Source organism: Chiloscyllium plagiosum, unplaced genomic scaffold (assembly GCF_037043375.1).
Source record: "Chiloscyllium plagiosum isolate Xiang-an unplaced genomic scaffold, Cpla_swu_hap1 HiC_scaffold_51, whole genome shotgun sequence".
Lineage (NCBI taxonomy): Eukaryota > Metazoa > Chordata > Chondrichthyes > Orectolobiformes > Hemiscylliidae > Chiloscyllium > Chiloscyllium plagiosum.
This window is the reverse complement of record NW_028270189.1, coordinates 21575138-21584594: the sequence shown is the minus strand read 5'-3', so window position 1 is coordinate 21584594 and position 9457 is coordinate 21575138. Positions and strand designations below refer to the sequence as shown.

The 9457-nt window shown below is 41.8% G+C and overlaps 1 non-coding gene across 1 annotated transcript; it reads right to left on the bottom strand.

Moving 5' to 3' along the window:
• Nucleotides 1-4695: 4695 nt before the first annotated feature.
• Nucleotides 4696-4768, bottom strand: trnar-acg (transfer RNA arginine (anticodon ACG)). Its single transcript has one exon. It is a non-coding gene; the product is annotated as a tRNA-Arg (tRNA).
• Between the last annotated feature and the right edge of the window lie 4689 nt (nucleotides 4769-9457).

Below are 9457 nucleotides of genomic sequence, written 5' to 3'. Positions count from 1 at the left end.
TAATGTTTTAGAAATGAACTGTATAATGGAAAAGGAGTGGTCATTCTGGAAAGCTGAATTCCGGTTTTGAGATCCTGCAGCAATGGTGCACTAACTAATAACCTGTCTCCTTCTGCCCTTCTAATTTTTAACTGTAAGCTTCTGTTTCATTTTTACTGTTTTAAGGTACTTTTTTTTAAGGATTGCTGAGTATTTTCAGAAGCATAAGTAAGTGTACTTTGGATAGACTAAGTTCTGTGGGTATTCTATATTCTGTCTTTTGTTTTTCAATCCGTCATTTTGTGAATAATTTTTGAATCTAGCTTACTCGGGTAATTTTCACTGTACGCTTAACGAAAAAATATAACGTTACGGTCTGGGTTGTCTGCTTAATAGCGTTTTGAATGGATTAGCCTCGTCCATAATAAATTGGGAATTAGTTGATGGATTAAAAGAGCAACTGATAGGTGCTTGCGTCTTTATTTCGGGTGTTGATTTGGATTGGGGTTGGCAATGCTTGGGAAAGCAATGTCTCATTTAGGTTCAAAGAGTTGTCTTGCTATGGACGATGTGAAGTTGGTAGTTTTACAAAAAGTAATTCAGGCCGGGTTTCTGGAATTAGCAGACATACTGGGGTTGTATTTGCCTCTTTCTGTGAGGAAAGGAGAGATCATTCCCGCAGTAGCTCACCATTTTACTAAGCTGTAAAATCCATGAAATTTTTGGAGATGGTGAAAATTTATTTGAACATGAAGCAGCTTGAGTTAGACTCGAGAGATAAGGAAAGGACACCAGATTTGAACAGTTTGAGATACGATTTGAAGCAGAAAGAGGGAAGAAGAGAGAGCAGAGCAGAGAGAAAGGGAGACACAGTTTGAACTTCAGAAATTGGCAATTATTAAAGGAATTCACCTTAAAAGGCTGGAGAGAAAGGCTGAAGATAAGCTTACTCTGGAAGAGCATATTGTTAAAACGACAAGGTTAGCAGCTGAAATGGCTGATTGTTATGAAGTGGTCCATAAAACAGGGATGGGTTTCCAGAATCATTTTAAGTCTGAAGGATAGAAATTGGGGCAAAGAGAAATCCATACGTTGAAAGGGAAAGTTAAATTCATTAGGATAACTTATCACAGAGGAAATAGGAAACTCTTGAAGGGTACAAGATCTGAGGTTTTCATTGCAGTAAAGTAGGCCACATGAAATCAGTGTTTGAGAACTAGGGAACGCACTGGAAATTCAGATGGAGGGAAACGAAACAAGCCTGGATGTTTTGTTGGCGTGGCAATAGAAAGCACAGTGGAGGGTGGAAAGCTGCATCAGAGTGCACAAGCCGATCAGAGGTTGGTAAGGGGGAAGTGCCACATCTGCTTTAATAATAAACCTGCAAAGGTAAAGTTTATTTACCTTGTCCAGGAGTAGCAGATAGAGAGGGAACAATATTGAGGGACACAGGATCGTGCCTGTCTGTGATTCAGAAGGAGGGAGAAACATATACTCCTGAAGAACTATGTATACGGGAATTCATGGTGGGACGAAAAATTGCTCAGTTATGTACAGTGAGGCGAGAGTGGGCAGAAAGAGTGGGGAATTTCTGCTGGGAGGTCTGGACAAACTCTCATCTCCAAGAATACAATTTGTGCTTGCAAATGATATAGCTCAATCACCGGTAAGCGTGCTGCCTACTCCAGTTGAAAAGCCAGTCGAGATGCAGGCAAGTGCAGCAATGCAGGACGTTTATCAAGGAATTTTCCCAGATTGTGTCTTAACGCGATCACAAAGTCACAAGCTGAAGCAGGACAAATCAAAAGGCACGGATATGGAAGCTGAAATATGATTACAATTTTTTTTGTCAGGTAGGTGGGACACAGCAGGGGACAAACGTTAACAATTGCCAGTATATTCAGCTCTACTATGCTACTGAGTTACAGCAGAAAGATGAATAATTAAAGCAGTTGGATCAGAAGACATGTACTTGGAAGGAGAGTGAATGCATCCCCGTGTGATATTACTTAGCAAATGATATGTTAAGGAGGAAGTGGAGAGCAACACATACTCAAGCAAGTGAGAAATGGGCAGAATTTATTTTTCCAGCAGGGTACAGAAAAGTCGTGCTGCGAGTGCCGCATGTGCCACAAATTGGAGGGTACGTAGACGTGATGAAAACGGAGGCGAAAATACAAAGACATTTTTACGGCCTGGATTGCAGGGGAATGCATTTGAATTTTGCCAGACGTGTCATACATTTCAACTAATAGGAAAACCATGGGAAATAATAAAGCCTGCACTTTTAATATCTATCCCAGCGTTCGACGAATCTTTCTTAAGTGTCTTCATTCATTGTGAAGTTTTCCTACATCCAATAAAAGATGGGAATAAGCATTAATTAACAGAAAAAGGATGTATTGAGGAGATTTCCAAATGTTGTTCAATCATGCAATATGACATGATAGGATAGTGGACGAATTACGGTTTTTTAAAAAAACTAGATTAAGACTACCATCAGAGATACAATGAGCTGAAGGGTCAAACTTCACGTCCAAACTTTTCATAGAGTGTTTAGATAGCTTGGAAATAAAACGATTCAAATCTACAGTGTACAATCCAGAATCACAGGGTGCATTGGAAAGGTGACGTCAATTATTAAAGACTATATTGAGGTTTTATGGTTTGGAGTAGCCAGATTATTTCCATAAGGGAGTTGCGTCAGTGCTGTTTGCGATCTGAGATGTACCAAAAGAATCCACCAAACTAAGTCCATCTGAAACCAATTTTGGGCATAAAGTAAGAGGACCATTAAAACTTATTAAGGAAAAATTAATAAGTCCGATTACAGAGACCACGCATTTGGATGATGTGTCAAATTTTAGAGTTGAACTAAATAATGTTGGGAAGTTGTCGAGACAGTATTTAAAAGTATCGCAGCAAATGGTGAAGCAGGAAGTGTATGAGAAATCAAACAATCACAATTTTGCCGCTGGGACTAATGCAATTATTTAAAATTCATTAATCTGTGAAACTTTAAAGCAAGGTTTAAAAGACATTATCAAATTGAGAGGAAATTGAGTGAGGTTAGCTACTTGATAGGGACTCCAGTCATGAAGGAATCTCACAGAATGTGATGGGATATGCTCTAACTGTATTTTGGCAGAGAACGAACGCAAGAGGAGAATGCGTTTTTGACTGCGACACACTGGGAAGAACCAATGTCAGGAAATTCTGCATTGGGCGTTCCTGAAATAAAATTGGACAATGCAAAAGTTGTCCAAAAAGTTATTCAGTTATCTTCCAGAAGAAAAACGAAAGAGTTATTACTCTTGCATGGGGAGATCTGCTGAAATATACTGGGAATTAATAATCTAATTGTAGATGATGTAAATATCGGAGATGCTGTTCTGACTCTGTAACATCCTTGCAGGCGTAACCCTTTAAAGTTGTACAAGTTCATAAGGAGATATCACGTATGCACCAATATGGCATAACCGAAGTGAGTTTCAATGAATAGAGTTCACCCATCATCATGGTGCCAAAGCCAGAAAAGACCCAACAGTTATGTGTGGACTACCACAAAATCAATGTTGTGAGAAAGACTGATGCGTATACATATCTGCAGTTGGAGGACTGTGTGGAAAAGATTGGAGGAGCAACTTGCATTTCTTAGTTGGACTTCCTCAAAGGTTACTGGTAGGGAACTTTGACAGAAAGATCAAAGGCAAATTTGTAACGCCAACTGGCCTGCAGAAATTTAAAGTAATGCCATTTGTACGAAAAACACTTCAGCCACATTTCAGAGGTTAACTGACAGGGTAATTGCCGAATACGCAACTGATTGGTGTATATTGTGCCTGGTGACTTTCAAACTCTCGTGCATTGAATATTTACTGCATTTATCGGGCTTTTTTAATCGACTTCAGAAGTCAAACTGGTTTGTAAACCTCGCTGAAAGTGAATCTGCCAAAGCTAAAGTCACCTTCCTGGGAAACGTCGTTGAACACGGACAAATAGCCCCACGGGATGCGAAATCGAAAGTTACAGGGGACTTTTACACATTGTTGACGAAAAGAGCAGTACTACGGTTCCCCGCTTTGAGTGGCTTTTACTGAAAGTTTGTGCTGAATGTTAGCAGTGGGACTACTCCACTCACCGAACTGTTAAAAACAGGCAAGACATTTCAGTGAACACAAGACTTTCAAAATGTTGTTTTTCTCAGAGCAGAGCTGATTGTGAGGAGACATGATTGACGTGTACGAAATAATGAGGAGCAAGGAATTACAGATTGAAGGAAACATTTGCTCTTGATCGATCACCAGGGTTGGTAGATTTCAGATAAGATGCAGAAAGCTTTGAATAGACTGGTAGGAAAACTTTATCAGTCAGCGGGTAGGAGACTCGAGAACTCACACTCTATAAAGATCAGTTGGACAGTTAACCCTTCATTCTTCTCTGATTCCACTCGCCAAAGAGTTTCGAAAAATGCTCAAAGCAGAGCATCACCGCGAGCAACAGTTATTCGATCGGTGGCTTTATGAAATGGAAAGGTGCCCAATAGTCACCCGCGCGACTATTCGGCTTCCCTCCTGTGATGACGCTGGGGCATTGACTCTCATGTTCCCGGGGGCATTTAATGAAGGCATTCTCGTTCCTCAGATGAGGAGCTCACACCTTATTTCGGCTTTTGAAAAATCAATTTTTAAACGGGATTAAAATCTGCCCTGCCGGCGAGCCAGGTAGGATTCGAACCTACAGTCTCCTGATTCGTAGTCAGGCGCGTTATCCATTGCGCCACTGGCCCCATGCACAGCCTTAGCACGCGTAATGTTAATACGGACACGGTTAATAGCAGTCATGTTCACCAGTTGAACAAGCAATAAAGATAATCACTGTCACTGCTTCAGTCTAATTTTCATCACCTTTCAAAGCAACGAATTTTCCAAAAAAAAACACATATGTTCTCATGAAGCTTGCATTCACACTCTGTCTGCTTAGTCATTTAATGGAATGTGATGTGATGAATTTCGAATCCACTTCTTCAGCATAACTGACGTGAATGTGAGCCTAATCACCACATTGTATATACCAGTTAATTTTCAGAGGTTTCGAGTACAGTAGCGACTTTTGCGAATATGCAGGAAAGTGAATACAGTGAACCGAGCAAAAAAATCACTTCATGGAAATTAATCGAGTGCAAAGTCAAACATATGAGGACGGCAGATGACGTAAACATTCCTCTGCATCACTCTGCACAGTGCTTCTCCAAGAATTGACTCTTTGCAGAATTCTTCTTTGTAATTTTGACTGTCCCGGTTGTAGATATTCTTTCAATCCACAAACAAGTATCCTGCTGAAAACTACTGACTTAAGAATAAAATAGTTGAGTATGTATTCGACCAGCTGATGTCCCAAAGTTCCGTGTTCCATGTGAATACAAGTTCTTGCAGGTGAAATTGGAGCTCCCAACCTGATGTCCCACTGCTTCTTGATGCGTGGGAATTGAAGCCGGTCTCCTTAAGGCGGGAGCTTTTAGCCTCGATATTTCACGCGCCTCTATGTCATCAGAGAATGGCATTACGCTCACCGATTGCATTTTCGCAGCCACATGCTCGCGCTGAACGCCATTACCATTTCCAATTAGTTTTGGGTGCACTGCAAATCAATTTCTCTGATTCCACGCCCTTGAACTGGGATTATATGACATGCCATTATATGATTACGTCAATAAGTGAGGAAATTGGTGAAGTAACCGATGTTAAAATACAGTGTTATTGAGAAATACATTTCAGCAATACCCTGCAGTATCCCATGACCCTTTGAAGTTTTGTAGATATCTCGCAAACGTAACATCCTACAATCTCAGTGTTGCAATCTCTACAGTCTCTCCGGACATAGGAGCGATATATATGCAACCGAATCTGAGTTCCCACATCTCAGTCACTGTTTGACATGTATTCCTTTGTGCGTGTGTTTCTGTTCTTGGCATAACCTCTGCCCCGATCCTTATTGCTTTTTGCATCGTGCTTTTCCATGTGGCGCCAGGATCATGAAATGGTTCTTCCTTGGCATTGTCAACACAGCAAGTTCTGCTCGAATCACAGTCACAGCAATCGGCATTTTACCCGTTTTACTCCATGTAATATGTGCATGGCAAACGCTGAGAAAATCAATCTTTGTTTTACATGAAAATACTCTACGTGGTGATAGGTTTCCTTCTTCAAACACCCGCTATCTCACATCTTTGTGTTTCACATATCATAACCACCCTTTATCGAAGAAATCTCTCCCTCCCACAAGAACTAATTCGCCTAAACGTCCACCCTCCCATTTCACTGAGGTATTGCGCAATATAATACTCACATTTACACTGTTCATTCTGTACTACTGCGGTCACTGTTTTGGGTGTAAGTGCTGGGTCGGCATCTTCAAGCAATTCAATCCATTTAGATGCCGCTGTTCTGTAATTAATCCTCATGGAGCAGCTTTTACTGACACGGACAAGAGATTACTGGAACATCGGGCTCAGGGTAAGTGCACAGCGCAGGATTGAGCAAATGATGTTTTATTGGAAAAGAGAAGTTTCTGTGGCTTTCTCCAGTCAATTGTTTCATTTGTTCATTCGGTTCCCCCGAAATATTGCGTGCAGTTCTGCAATCCACATTACAATATTCATGTGATCGCACTGGAAACCGTGCAGAAATTTACCAAGTTGAAAAGTTTAGGTTATGAAGACAGATTGTTTTGACTGGGGTTGTTTTCTTAAGGCAGAGGAAACTGTGAGGATACATGTTTCATATGCACTAAGTAATGAGCGACATGGACAATGCAGACTAAAAGAAACGTTTCCTCTTGACCGATCAACAGGGGCGAAGACTGAAGTTAAGAAGTGGAAAGGATTGAGGAGATATGCAGAAAAATCTAATCAGCAAGCGGATGGTTGAATCTGGATTCACTGTCTGAACCCACATAACCTTCAGGAATACACGGATCTGAACTTGAGTTGTTAATGCATACAATGCCAAGTGATGAAAGTGAATAAAGATAGTCAAGCGATTGCATCTGACGAAAGCATGTACAACGACCTTGAGGGCTGTCATTCTACACATACGTAGTATTCGTGTAGCTGTCCATGGTGGGCTAGCAGGTCCATTTTTTTCGCTTCCTTCGCTGTGACCCGGCTTTGATTCTCAGTCCGGGCGTTGGGTTTGTTTTGATCCTGACAGTGACATCAGCAAAAGCAGACCCCCTGCAAGTGGAGTGTTTTTAGTACCTCGGATCAATTAATGACGTCGAGAAATGAGAGACGATGTCCCAGACTCTTAAATAAAGGGGACGGTGCCTCGGCAGTCTCTGCTCATTCAGACAGATCACTCGCCATTCTCCTCTGATTCCGCTTCCTAAATGTTTTCCCAAAATTGTCAAAGCTGAGACTTGGCTCTGTGTCTCGTTTCCTTCACAATCGCAGGTGCCACATTGAATCTCGGAAAGTTGAAAGGTGTAGAGGGCAACCTGGGTGAAGAACTCAGCTTTCCCCCCCAGTGATGATTCTGGGATATTGACTCTGACGGTCGCAGGGGTATTTAATGAAGGGACTCCTGTCCCTGCAGTTCAAGTTGCAAACCTCATTTCGGCTTCAGAACAGTCCGTTTTAAGTTCAATAAAGTCAGCGCTGCCCGCAAGCCAGGTTGGAATCGAAGCTCCACACAGTAGATCTGTAGTTAGGTATGTTATCCATTGTGCCACTGACCCGTTGTATGTGCTACATTGTGCGGTAAATTAACTTGTATGTGAAGTTGAAGCCTGCCAGTCTTGCTCTTGAACCAAGTCGAAACCTTAACTACAATCTCTGGACCATAACCATGCGCATTATCCATTGTGACACTGTGCTCGCGCGTGCTTGAGGTTGGCATTCTGCAGAGTTGTGATCTAAACACGGACATGACCAATCGTACTCATGTTCACAAGTTGAATGACCAGGAAAGATAACCACCGTTACTGCTTCACTCCAATGATCCACTCTTTGTGCAACGGGAGGTTTTGTAACGAAAAGACATTCATCCTCATGAAACTTCCATTCACTTTGTGTCTACTCAGCCATTCAATGGGATCTCCGCTCATCTGATGAATTTCAAATTCACTGCACTGATTTTGCTCCAGCACTTTTGATCAACTAATGCCTAATCACAACATCGTATTCAAGCTGATTTTCGAGGTCTGAACGTATTTTAACGGCCTGTGCGGGTTTACAAGAAATTCAATAAAATGAAATGACCAAAAAAATTCCCCTTCTGCCCAGAGCAGAGTTAGCCATATGAGATAGCTCAGAGAGAGAAAACATTACCTCCATTTCTCTCAGTGCAAATGTCAATAGTAGCTGCTCCAGGTACAGTTGAAACTTCCAGCTTGATATCCCAGTGCTCACTGCTTCGTGTCAATGGAAGCTGCTGCAGTTCAGGTTGGAGCTCCCAGCCTGATGCGACGTATACCAAGTCAATAGAAACTGCTCCACGCAATGTTGGAACTCCCAGTCCCCGGCATTTCAATTCACTCTGTACTTTCAGTGAAATACTTCACACTCAATGATTTCATTACTGAACTCATATCCGTTGCCTCATCCTCATCCGCATTTCCAGTTTGATTTCCCCTGCTGCACCACACAGTTTCCCGTATTCCAGGCATGAAACCTGGCACTATATGATATTCCACAGCAATGGTCACTTCCTTGTATGACGAAATTGCTAAAGTAACCGATGGTAAACTACATTTCTTTTGCAGAAATACATTCCAGCAATTCCCTGCGCTATTCCCTGATGCTTTCATTTTCTGGAGGACTATATCAATCTTCACCTTCAACAAGCTAAGTGATGAAATATCCATCGGCTCTAGAGATACCGAAGTTAACCATTCAGCTCACCATGAGTTTGCATGTCTCAGTCACTGTTTGTCAAGTATTACTACTTTCATGTGGTCCTGTTCCTAACATGTCCTCTGCCACTATCTTTACTGCTTTTTGCATCATGCTATTCCATGCGGTGCCGGTATCATGCAGTGGTTAGCGCTTTGCGTAGTGGCAGCAGAAAGATCATCTGCAATTTGACTTCCAGTATTGTCACTTGTTACCGTTTTAAGAGTAAGACATGCTTAACAAAAGCAGGAGCGAATCAATCTTTTTTGACATGAAAATATTCGTCGAGGTGATGATTTTGCTCCTTCAAACCCTCGCCCTTTCACATCTCTGCTGTCTATGTATCAGGATTCAAACCCACCAATTATCGGAGATTTCTCCCCATCCCACGATCAGTAACCCTGCTTTAGGTTCCTCCTCCAATTTCCCTGAGGCATTTGGCTATCAAGCACTCGCATTGACATTGTTCAGTCTGTGCAGCTGCAGTCAATGTTGTTGGGCGAACGTGACCAAATCCCACAATTAGGACCTTAAAGCCAATTGATCCATTTACATACTGCTGTTGATAGATCAGTGCTCATGTAG